This window comes from Microtus pennsylvanicus, chromosome 7 (assembly GCF_037038515.1).
Source record: "Microtus pennsylvanicus isolate mMicPen1 chromosome 7, mMicPen1.hap1, whole genome shotgun sequence".
In the NCBI taxonomy this organism is placed as follows: Eukaryota; Metazoa; Chordata; class Mammalia; order Rodentia; family Cricetidae; genus Microtus; species Microtus pennsylvanicus.
This window is the reverse complement of record NC_134585.1, coordinates 124,036,128-124,049,337: the sequence shown is the minus strand read 5'-3', so window position 1 is coordinate 124,049,337 and position 13,210 is coordinate 124,036,128. Positions and strand designations below refer to the sequence as shown.

Below are 13,210 nucleotides of genomic sequence, written 5' to 3'. Positions count from 1 at the left end.
ACAAAAACTACTTGGGAAGCTGGCCTGGACTGCAAAGTGTTCTACTGTGCTTTCTAAAGTGATGAGACACTCTAACCAAAATCAGCCTGGTCAGGAAATGGTTTGTTTCAGCTTATAAATTAGCCATTATCAAAAGCAGCTGGGATAGGCCCTCAAGCTAGGAACTGAAGCAGAAACAATGGAAGAACACTACTTACTGGCTTGACTATTGATGTAGCTGGGTCTTCTGTCTATGTGTTACTTTCATTGGTCAAATAAAGAGACTGCCTTGGCCTTTGATAGGACAGCAGCTTAGATAGGCGAAGTAGGCAGAACAGAATGCTGGGAGAAAGAAGCAGAGTCAGGCAGATGCCATGCTTCTCCTACCCAAGATTCATCATTATAGCTAAACATCTCAACATTCATTGTATGCTGAATCCATTCATCCATAGGTGCTGATCTAGACCTTAAAGGCCCAATTATCTTTTTGCATTCTATGTTTGCATTTTCAAAAGCCAGAGATTCAAGAAGTATTCGTCTAGCTTCTGGGTCTGTTACCCCTATATCCAGAGCCTTAATTAATCTTTGTAAAAAGTCAGTAAAGGGTTCTCTCTGTCCCTGCCTAACCCTGGTATATGATTCGACCTGAGTGCCAGATGAAGGTGTAAGTCATAAACAATCCCACACCGGTTTGGAATTATGATTAATAGAATAGTTATTTATTTAAAGGGGAAAAACTTACAGATACTGTTCCAGACAACAGCCCTCTGCACAATCAGGAAAGGAGCCTAGTCGCCGGAAGCAGAGCCCAAAGCAAAAGAGAGAGCAGAGGGCAGTTGCTGCTTTTTTTCAGAGAGACCACACCCCAATGGGCTGGTATCTCAGCGGCTATTGGCTGAAGGAGCGGAAGGAGTCCTGCAACAGATCATTGCTCCCTTCCAGCTACTATTTTTATACCGTTTTAAAGATCTCTTTAGGAACTGGAGAGATGGCTCAATGGTTAGGCACGCTTGTTCTCTCGAGAGACCTGGGTTCAGTTCTCAGCACTCACCTGGTGGCTCCGTGTTTCAGGAGATCGGAAGCACAATTGTGACCTCAACAGGCAGCAGGCGCAGAAGGGGTACACAGACATGCACTAAGTCCCAGGAGACCTGACCCCCTCCGTGGGCAGCAGGCACAGAAGGGGTGCACATACGCACAATACACTCATATACACAAAATAGAAAAACCTAAAAACAAAAACTTTATTTAGTGTGTGCATATGCATACACAGAAGAGACCACTGGACGCTCTGGAAGTGGAGTTACAGGCAGCTGTGAGCCACCTGAAGTGAGTGCTGGGTTCTTTGGCCAGGAATCTTCTACAAAAGCATTAAATGAGTCCTCTCTCCAACTGCTACCTTTCCCCCCCTTTCTTCCTTCCTTCCTTTCTTTCCTCTCTCCCTCCTACTTTCCTTCCTTCCTTTATTAATTTAACTATCTGGACAGTGGTGGTGCACGCCTTTGATCCCAGCACTTGGGACACAGGCAGGTGGATCTCATTGAGTTCGAGGCCAGCCTGGTCTACAGAATGAGTTCCAGGACAACCAGGAATGTTACACAGAGAAACCCTGTCTTGAAAAAAATATTTTTAACTTACCTAGGTAGTGTATTTATTAGTGGTGCCGGCAATAGAACTCATGGCCTCACTGATTCGGGACAAGCATTCTGTCCCCAGCCCCCGACTATCTTTTTCCATACAGCCCAGGCTAACTTGCCTAGTGATGACACAGTGGCCTGGGCCTCCTAAGTTAATTAGCAAAGAAGAAAATACCCCACAAAAATGGCCACATGCCAATATGATGGAGTCAGTTCTTCAACTGAGGATTCGTCTTCCCAGGTGTGTCAAGTTGACAATAAAGATTAGCCATCATGGTGGGTCTGGGGAGTTTATCAAGACTGTCTCAAAATAAAAGATCACAGTGAGCTAGACCAGGTGGCACACACCTGTTCTCCCAGCAGGAAACCGTCTGAGGCCAGTCAGGGCTACATAGCAAGTCTTTGTTTGCTATGAGGGCTGAAAAGATGTCTTAGAAAAAAAGAGGGAGCAGTCTTAGACTGCTCATCTGGGGTATCAGGTTCAGTTCCCAGCACCTGCATCATGATGCATAGCATCTCTAAATCCAGTCCCAGAGGATTTGACACCTTCTGGCCTCTGAGGGCACTGGGCATGCACATGGTGCATAGACATACATGCAGGCAAAACACCCATACATAATATTAGGAAAAAGAGAGAGCGAGAGAGAATGAGGATAGTAGATTGCTATCTACTATATACGTTTACTCAGTATGTGCCAGTCCCTGGGTTCAATTCCCAACACTTTCAAAATAAAACAAATTAGGATACAGGGAAATTTTTAAGTAAATAGATGATAACACAGAACAAAGTGCCCTGTATAAAATCAGGTGCTGACCCAGTGTGCTGCCCTCTCCACCTTAGAAACTCGCATCGTGTGAAGCTTGTAAAGGTCTCCAGACTCCAGAACGCATTGCTCTGGGGTTCACTCCCCAGGAAGAGGGAGGGAAGGAGGCAGCGGCAGCAGCGTGAGTGTGAGCCTTGCGCGTGCTGCACTTGGTTTATAAACACTATATCAAGAGATCCTTGGTTTATAAACACTATATCAAGAGATCCTTGGTTTATAAACACTATATCAAGAGATCCTTGGTTTATAAACACTATATCAAGAGATCCTTGGTTTATAAACACTATATCAAGAGATCCTTGGTTTATAAACACTATATCAAGAGATCCTTGGTTTATAAACACTATATCAAGAGAACCTCTCACACACAATTTTTTTGTATTAGATTTATTTAGCTTTATGTGTAGGAATGTTTTTCCTGGATGTATATATTGTACCGTGTGTGTGCCTGGTGCCCATGGAGGTCAGAAAACGGTGTTGTATCTCCTGGAACTAGAGCTGAGATTGTTGTGAACCGCTATGTAGGTGCTAAGGTTGGAAACCAGGTCCTCTGCAAGAGCAACAAGTGCTCTAAACTGAGCCGTCTCTTCAGCAGATCTTTAAAAAGACAAAAGAGAGGGTTTGGCACCAGCTGGGGGTGCCGGTAGTAACGGACAGGTCCAGGAGTTGCGCTGAAATACACCACTGAAGGTACCTGCCCTCAGAGCATCCTTCAAAGAGCAGCGGCTGCCCATCTTTCAGTTCAGTGAGATGCTAAAATATGGAAGATACAGTATTGATCTCTGAGGAGAGGGGTTCATTGGGACTATGCCAGCTTGTTATGTTTGCAGCTGCTCTGAGAGAGACCCTCAGGAGTTCCTGATGGCAGGGGAGTGGTTTCTGGTGGGTTTGGCTAGGGCGTGGCTATCAGTCAAGGATCCATATATAACCTGCTCTGGTACACAATAAAGGGGCATTCTTGTTTCAAGGATGACCCGTGTCTCTGTCTGTGCTTCTACCTTCCCACGTGCTGAGATTAAAGCTACCATGTTTTGCTGCTAAGTGGGTTCCCACTGAGCAAAGTTGATACCAGTAGAATGAGGGGATTACCAAGGGGCTGAAGTCCTGGAAGGGCTGGAGCTGCTGCTGACCACTGGCATCCATAGAGTAAGCTTGTTCTGTGGACTCATTCTCCGGTACCTGCTCCCTTGCCTGCTGTGCCAGAGATGGCGCACACTGACTGAGAGCTGTGGTGTATTTGACACAGCTTTTAAATAATCTGACTTCAGTGGGGCATGGTGGTACACATCTTCAATCCCAACACTTGGGAGGCAGAAGCAGGCAGATTTTGAGGCCAGCCTGGTCTACAAAGTGAGTTCTAGGCCAGCCAGGACCATATAGTGAGACACTCTTTAAAAAAGAATCTATCTAAATTGGTTGCTAACATTTAAAAATCTTTTTGTTTTTGTTTTTGTTTTTGTTTTTAGAGACAGGGTTTCTCTGTGGCTTTGGAGCCTGTCCTGGAACTAGCTCTGTAGACCAGGCAGGTCTCGAACTCACAGAGATCCACCTGCCTCTGCCTCCCGAGTGCTGGTATTAAAGGCGTGCTGGACACATGGCTTAGCAGTCAAGAGAGTATGCTGCTCTTGCAGAGGACCTGAGCTCAGCTCCCAGAACTCACTGCAGGCAGCTCACAACCACCTGTAACTCCAGCTCTAAGGGATCTAAACTTTGCAGCATCTGAGCTCATGCATAAACCCACACACAAACTGACATACACATAATTAAAGATAAATACAAATATTTCAAATCTTTGGATTTCTAGATACTTCATAAAAACTGGAAACTGTGCCCAGCACAATGGCACACACTTTTATTTTATTTATTTTTTATTTTTTGTTTTGTTTTTTGTTTTTTTTCAAGTTTGACAAAATTTATTGTAATTTTAGTAAAGACATTCAGCTCAGTCGTCTCTCTCTCTCTTCTCACCTTGACCTCAGGTTAATGTCATTTGAGTCAAGTAAATATGTAGGAGAGATATTATTTCAACAAACAGTAAAATGGACAAATGAACAGTTTGCCTACATAAAAGTTTTGTAAATAAATTTATTTTAATTTATGTATCTTGATATACTTAAACCACATAAGAACTAACAGTGCTATGTACATTTCCATTGTTTTTACTTGGGGCTTATTAAGTAAACTTAAATACAGTGAACAAAGTGTTATGAATATTTGCAGGCTGCTTCTTGGAAGTTATTACATTAAAAATGCCTCGTGAATAACTGCCACCAATGAAACCCACTGAAGCTGCCTCCAAATTCAACATTGTCATTTTCAAGGAAACCTCATCATTTATTTTGTCTGTGACTGTTAAAGATGCATTAACTGTCACATCAAAAAAGCCCATATACAATACCAGCAATACACAAATTTAACAGTACTGAGAGACTTCATAATGAAAATGTGTTTGAAGAAGCATTTTCTGTCTTATTTCAGTCATTAAAATGTGCTTTTGAAACCACTGGCCAATATGTATATACTTAAAGTAAGTCATGGAGTTGTACAAATAAATCTTGTGAGTTCAATTCAAATTGGAGCTAATGAGTTAGTAACTTAAATGTTTCAAAAGTCACAGAAAGTGCATTGCCTTATCTGTCTTCATACAATGTTATATCTTTTCCCCCTTTTTTTGGTATTTGAACCTTTTTTTTTTTTTTTTTTTTTTTTTTTTGGTTTTTCGAGACAGGGTTTCTCTGTGGTTTTGGAGCCTGTCCTGGAACTAGCTCTTGTAGACCAGGTTGGTCTCGAACTCACAGAGATCCGCCTGCCTCTGCCTCCCAAGTGCTGGGATTAAAGGCGTGCGCCACCACCGCCCGGCTAGGTATTTAAACCTTTTAAAAATAAAAACCAGTCAAATACTTAAAGCAGTATGTACATTTATATTTTTGGTGGGATTTTTTACTTTAAAGGAAACAGCTTCCTTATGATTTGCCTCAAGTTCTGGAAATGCTTATAGGAACTAGAATAAAAACCAAGAGAAGCACATTCAAAATACTGATTTACTTTGGTAGCAAAACACTCCTGAATGGAGACAATTTCCAATAAAGTGAAGTGGGCTATTTTTAGTAATACTTCACATAAGAATTTTTGACAAAAAATGTTTTTTAAAGAGCAAAGCGTCTATACTCACTGATAGCGATGCAATACTAGTATATGACAACCCAAAACAAAATGAACTGTCCATAGGAAAAGGTTTATTTTAATTTTATCTAAATTTACTTTCAGTTGATAGTCCAGGAACGTTGTCTTCTCAATCCAATACTCCCTCTCTACAAGGCTGTTCCTGGTAGCCAGACAGTTCAGGTAATGAGGGAGTGGACACAGGAGAGGAACTGTTCAGTTTCAAGTAGACAGTGACTTTTGGCTTCCCTCTTAATGTGCTAATAGTTGTGTCTAAAAAAATATGCAATTCTTAGAAAGGTACCACTTCTGATTTCTTTATTATCTGTAACCTTTGGAAACTAATCACATGAAACTACAAAATTAGCAAAGGTCTTGAAATCTGTATATAAAACATAAATTATCTCTAATTTCAAACTCTCATTTATTAGTGTACCACTCAATCTTAAAAAATAAAATAAAAAGAAGAAAAAGGAAAAGAAAAAATGGCTCCAAAGCTAGTCTTACACCATTCTTTACAAAAGGAGACTATTCCTTCTAACTGCACCCACCCACACCCCAATCGCAAAACACTTCATTTAATTGTCTTGGTCATGTACATTTCCAAGATGAGATTTTATATTTCGCTCCCATAGCTTCTGATTATCGGAAAAGCCATGCTTTCCTTTATTAAAGGAGTTTGGTCCAGCTGATGTTGGTGTGTCCCTTCCAATATTCTTCATCCTCATCCTTGCTTCTGGAGGCATTTCTTCTGGCTCACTATCTTCATCTTCATTGAAAGCTGCTGCTACTGGAAGGGTTTTTGGAGCAAGAGTTGGAACCGCTTCCTTAGGCTTACTTGATCCAAGTTTGATGGAGATGGCGGCTGATGCTTTCTTTGTCGTCTGACCACCTACGGCAAATCCAAACTTGGAGATCTTTGTAGGCTTTGTTGGGAGGTCTGCAGCTTCTTCGTCAGCCGATCGCTTTTCAGCGCTGCGACTGGAACTTTCCCTCCATTACTGGAAGAAACAGTCTTAGTTTTCACAGGTTTTTCTGCTTCTTCTTCAGGTCCTCCGGCGGCTCCGGCTCGCTGCGGCTTCTCTGGCTTGTCCTCTCCCGCCTTCCCGTCCACCATCTTCCCCGCCGCGGCCCCACACTTTTAGAGACAGGGTTTCTCAATGTAGCCTTGGCTGTCCTGGAACTTGGTCTGTAGACCAGGCTGACCTCAAACTCACAGAGACCTGCCTGCCTCTGCCTCTGGAGTGCTTGAACTAAAGGTGTGTGCCTTTAATCCCAGCACTTGGGTGGCAGAGGCGGCAGATCTCTGTGAGTTGGAGGACAGCCTGGTATACAGCGTGAGTTCCAGGACAGCCAGAGCTACACACAGAGACCCTATCTCGAAACAGCAAAAAAAAGAGGCAAAAAAGTGCTGGGGTTGGTAGCACAGGAGAGCTTGGTTATACTTTTGTACCAAAAGTCCTTATTTGCCATAAAGGATGAGAGTACAAAATTACAGCCTTCTAGCAAGTATCTTGTCCACTTGGTACACAACACTGACCCACACCTGTGTATCCAGCCACTGGGATTGTGCCCCAGTGCCCCAGTGTTCAGACCACAAACACAGCAGCGCCAGCACTGAAGGCATCAATTTCTCCTAAACTCTGTGTTGGAGCCAATGGTCAACTGCTTGTTTAAATGCTCAAATTATGTCTGTCTATCTCTCTTTGCAGATGTGAGTGTGCAGAGAAGTGTGTGCATGCAGGGAGGGAGGTATTTCAAAGACTGGGAGCAGAAGCAGTGAGGTGGCTCAGCAGGTAAAGGCAGATGCTGTGCAAGTCCGATGACCTATCTGATTCCTGGAACCCACATACGGGTGGAGGGAAAGGACTCAGTGCAGAATCATTCTGAGACGTACACACACCAATTCCCCCTCTCTCACACTCACACACAACCCAGTTCTCTCTCTCTCTCTCTCTCTCTCTCTCTCTCTCTCTCTCTCTCTCTCTCTCTCACACACACACACACACACACACACACACATACACACACACACACACACACACACACGAATACCAGAATACCAGACATCTCAGTGGTTAAGAACACTTGCTGTTCTTGCAGAGGACCCAGGATCCAGGTTTGGTTCCTAGCACCTACATCAGACAGCTGACAGCTTCCTCTAACTCCAGCTCTCGTTCCAGGGAATCTAATGGTGTCTTCTGGCCTCTCTGGGCATTAGATAGATCCATGTGGTGCACATACAGACAGTCAGACACCGATAACAGTAAATTTAAGAGCAGTAACAAACATCTGTCATGCATTTCTTCTCCCTTCCTAATGTCATGTTAATAGCTACATTTCTGCATTTTTTTAATTGTATAGGTGTGAGTGTTTTGTCTGCAAGCATGCTTGGGCACTACATGAGAATCTTGTGCCCACGGAAATCAGAAGAGGGCTTTGGATCCTCTGGGACTCCAGCTATCGATGTAGGTTCTGGGAATTGAACTCAGGTCTTCTGTGAGGTCTTCACCACTGAACCATCTCTCCAGGACCTCTGCTTTCTTTGAGATGTTCTGTCCCTCTGTCTCCCCTGTCCTTCACCACAGTTCCTTAGGTCAGCCTCAGTGTCAATTTTTATGAAAATTATGAAACTTTCTTAATTATCAGTATGATTTCTGTTTAAAGCATATTTTTTCCTTCAGTTATGTGGATTTTGCTTTGGTTTTTTTTCATTTTGGTCTTTTTTGAGATAGGGTCTTTCTGTGTAGCTCCTGCTCTGTGTAGATGAGTTTGCCTCTCCTAAGTGCTGGGATTAAAGGTGTGTGTTCAGTTCTGTTTAGTTAATCTACAGCACTCTCCTCACCCCAGACAGCTTTCTCTTCATCGCATGTTTAACACCCTCGTAAACCTTTGACCTCAGCCAGGCAGGCACCTTTAATCCCATAACTCAGGAGACAGAAGCAGGCAGATCTCTGTGGGTTTGAAACCCGAGTTTCAGGACAGCCAAGGCTACACAGAGAAATCCTGTTTCAAAAAAACCAAAACAAACAAACAAAAACCTTTGGCGTCTAAGCTTGAGCATGGAGCTTTGCTCCTTCAGTGGTGTGCTGTTCCTGCTGGAGTGCATTCTGAAGTTCTTGTGAAGAAAACTGAACCCACCACGCCTCTGTATAAGCCAGCATCTCTGTCAAAAGGCACAGTGCACTTTCATATTTGACCATACCGAGCAGTGTTCTCTCAGCTCACTTAACACTGGGGTCCAAGGGATTTTTCTGATAAAAGCAACAAGCCAACGGCTACTGCTATGCAGAGTCATAGCCCCTCTCACGGTCCAGACAGCCATGCTGCCGCTACCACCCCTCCTCCATGCAGTGGGTCACACCCAAGTCTCAGCACTTGGGAAGCTGAAGCAGGGTTGCTGTGAGTTTGAGGCAAACCTGGGCTAAAGGGTAAGAACATCTCTGAAAACAAGCAAACAAACAGACAACAAAACAAGGGGTTGGAGAGATGACCTGATGGTTGAGAGTACTTATTGCCCTTGCAGAGAACCCAAATTCAGTTCCCATCACCCCCATCAGATACTTCACAATCTCCTGTAACTCTAACTTCAGGCAATCTGGTTCCCTTCTGGCCTCTGGAGGCACTGAATTCACATGCACACACACACACACACACACACACACACACACACAAATAAGTTAGGATTTCTTTTCTTGCAACAAAACACCATGACCAAAAAGAAAGTTGAAAAGGAAATAGTTTATTTGGCCTGCATCTTCATATCACTGTTTATCAAGAAAGTCAGGACAGGAACTCAAACAGGAACCTGGAGGCAGGAACTGATGCAGAGACCATAGAAGGGTGTTTCTTACTGGCTTGTTCAGCATACCCCTTCTTACAGAACCAGAACCACCAGCCCAGGGATGGCACTACCCAAAATGAACTGAACCCTTCCCCATCAATCATAACCTAAAAAATTCTCTACAGGCATTTCTTTTGTGAGACAGGGTTTCTCTGTGTAGCCCAGGCTGTCCTGGAACTCAGTCTTTAGACCAGGCTGACCACACACTCAGAGATCAGCACTCTGCCTCCCGAGTGCTGGGACTAAAGGTGTGGCGCCCCCACCAACCAGCCAATCTACAGCCTAATCTTAAGGAGACATTTTCTCAACTGAGGTTCCCTTCTCTCAGATGACTTTAGTTTATGTCAAGTCAACATAAAACTAGCCAGCACACGTATATAATATCTAAAAATACTCCCATACATATTTAAAAACAGACTGAGTGGTAGCTCATTGCAAAGGGTACTTGCTGCATAACTCTTAAGAACTTGAGTTTGGGATAACCAACATCCACATAAAAGCCAGGCATGGCAGCAGCTAGGAGTGGGATTCTCTGAGGTTCCCTGGTCAGTCTAGCAGAATCTCAGTCTTCAGGAGCAGTGATAAATAAGGTTATGCCAAATGGTTATATGAAGATTCCCGACATCGACTTCTGGTTCCCACCACACACACACACACACACACACACACACACACACACCACACACACACACACACACAAAGAACACTAGATGAGCATCACTCCTTGTTAGTAAAAGTCTGCCTTAGTTACTGTTCTATTGCTGTGAGGAGACACCATGACCAAGGTAGCCTATAAAAGAAAGCATAAGAAACCATTGAATTGGGGATTTGCTTAGTTTCAGAGGGCTAGTCCATCATGGTGGGGAGCATGCGGCAGTAGAAATGGAACTGGAGCAGTTACACCCTAATCTGCATGCAGGAGGCAGAGAAAGAGAGACTGTAGCACATTTAATAAAAACCCAGAGACAGATATTGGGGTTCAACCTGAATATCAGAAAAGCAAAGCAGCCAGTCACTGGCTCTTACCTCTATCTCAGACTGAAATGGAGATCCTGCCTCCAGGAATCTCAGAGTGAGACTGACAGAGAGCTGTCTCCTCCCGTTTTATATTCCTCTCTAGCTCTGGGATTAAAGGCATGCACCACTACCACAGGTTTATATGGCAAACTAGTGTGGCTACTGGGATTAAAGGTGTGTGCTTGTAAGACGGACCAGGGTGTCTGTTTTACTCTCTAATTTTCAGGGAAGCTTTATTTATTAAAATACAAATGAAATATCACTACAAGAGACATAGAGACAGGCGGTCAGACGGCCTGTTGTGGGCTTTTGAAACCTCAGAGCCCATCCTCAGTGACACACCTCCTCCAACAAGGCCATACCCCCTAACCCTTCCTACCCAGTTCCACAATCTGGGGACCAAGGATTCAAACACCTGAGCCTATGGGCGCTGTCCTCATTCAGAACATTGCAGTCCTAAATGAGTCTTGTTGAGGACTGAGTTTCTACCTTTCAGTCCAACTCCAGAGTGCACCAGTCTTACCTCCGGACAGTGTTTACCATCTTCTGGGTTTTTTTTTTGTTTTTTTTTGTTTTTGTTTTTGTTTTTCGAGACAGGGTTTCTCTGTAGCTTTTGGTTCCTGTCCTGGAACTAGCTCTTGTAGTCCAGGCTGGCCTCGAACTCACAGGGATCTGCCTGCCTCTGCCTCCCGAGTGCTGGGATTAAAGGCGTGCGCCACCACCGCCCTGCTGTTTACCATCTTCTAATGCCAGCCTCTGGTTTCTGTGTAGCTCAGTGGTGGGCGCTTGTCTGGCAATGTGCAAAAGCCCCAAGTTCAATTTCAGTCACAAAGCAAAACATCCAGCCACACATCTTACAGTGTCTTTGTGAATTGTAAGTCTGTTTAGCAAAAATGTGCATCTTTAACAAGCATGTTGTCCTGCTCTGTTCTCAACATCGCTCACTTCTTTTTTTAAAAAGAGACTTATTTATTTATTATGTATGCAATATTCTCAGTATTCTGCCTACATACATGCCTGCAGGCCAGAAGAGGGCACCAGATCTCATTACAGATGGTTGTGAGCCACCATGCAGTTGCTGGGAATTGAACTCAGGACCTTTGGAAGAGCAGGCAGTGCTCTTAACCTCTGAGCCATTTCTCCAGCCCCCATTGTTCCCTTCTTTAAGGCCCTTCGTCCCAACTCTTACTGTCAGACCAATCTGCTGAAACCCTACAAGCGACAACCAACATTCTGTCCCTGGAACCCACATGCTGAAGGTAAGAAATTACTCCCTCAACTTGTCCTCTGATTGCTACATGCATGAAGTGGCATATGGGTATACACAATAAGGAAATATATGTGTCATAATTTTGTCTTGTTCTATTTTTTTGAGGTAGGGTCTCACTATATAGCTGTGGCTAACCTGAAATTATGCAGACCAGGATAGCCTTAAACTCATCAAGATCCACTTGCCTCTGCCTCCTGAGTTCTAAGTTTAAAGGAAGAATTAAAGGTATGCATCACCATGTATGACCCCTAGTATTATAATTTTTTAAAAAAAGATTCATTTATTTTTATGTGTGTTGGTGTTTGTCTGCATGTGTGTCTGTACACCACATATATGCAATACCCACAAAGGCAAGAAGCGAGTGTCTTGCCTCAATAGCTGGAGTTATAAATGGTTGTAAGCTGCCATGTCAGTTCTGGAAACTAAATCCTGGTCCTCTGCAAGAGCACCAAGTGCTCTTCACTGCTGAGCTGCCGCACCGGCCCTGCTATTTCTGCAGGAGTCCAGTCCAGGTGCCCCCTGGCCCTCAACTCCTGTCAGACCTCCTAGTGTTCCCACCTTCCCTTCCACAAACACCTCCGGGGTGATCTGTAACGTCCTTTCTCTCTGTAGTGTCCTGCCTTCTCAGAGGACAGGCGCTGCACTGGGTTTGAGGTACACAGTATCCGCAGGTGCTGGTGATGGTCGAGGGCACAGCTCAGTGACGAATGTACACAAAGAATTAGATTTAGACCCCAGCAGAACACAGCATAGGAATGTAGCCATGCATGAGATCTACCTTTTAATTAGTCAAGGAAATGCCTGACAGTTCTCATTAACCTGTTAACATCTGCACCTGGGCTCTATAAGGTGAGCTGTGTTTCCCAGGGTGTTGGGATATACCCCTAACAAGAGGAGTTAATTTTCTTTCGGGCTCTGATGTTAATAGCTCTTGTCTGTGGTTTTTAATTTTGATTTTACTATATATTAATTTTTGTGTTAAAATCTTATGCATGTGGGGCTGAGAGATGTCTCAGAGGTTAAGAGCCCTGACTGCTTTTCTGAAGGACCTGACTTCAATTTCCAGCAACCACATGGTGGCTCACAACCATCTATAATGAGATCTGGTGCCCTCTTCTGGCCTGCAAGCATATATGCAGGCAGAATGTTGTATACATAAATAAACAGATAAATAAATAAATAAATAAATCTATCTTTAAAAAGACTTATGCATGTTTTAACTGCACATACATCTGTGCACCGCTTGTGTCTCCCAGAAGAGCAGCCAATGTTCTTAACCATTGAGCATTGCTACAGGTCCTAGTTCTTGACTAACTTAGCTCAGTGATTCTGCTCTGAGCTCCCGGATAAAATCCCTAGCTCCACCATGACTTCTTGTCGGACTCCATGGGGTGCTTGGAATCGACAAGGACTTCACAGAGTGAAAATAATTCAATACGAACCAGGTAAAGATGTTAGAACAATGCCCAGTAAGCCG

At 43.8% G+C, this 13,210-nt stretch overlaps 1 pseudogene; it reads right to left on the bottom strand.

The window, feature by feature from the left end:
* Nucleotides 1–5,502: 5,502 nt before the first annotated feature.
* On the bottom strand, nucleotides 5,503–6,736 carry LOC142853481 (PEST proteolytic signal-containing nuclear protein pseudogene; annotated as a pseudogene).
* Between the last annotated feature and the right edge of the window lie 6,474 nt (nucleotides 6,737–13,210).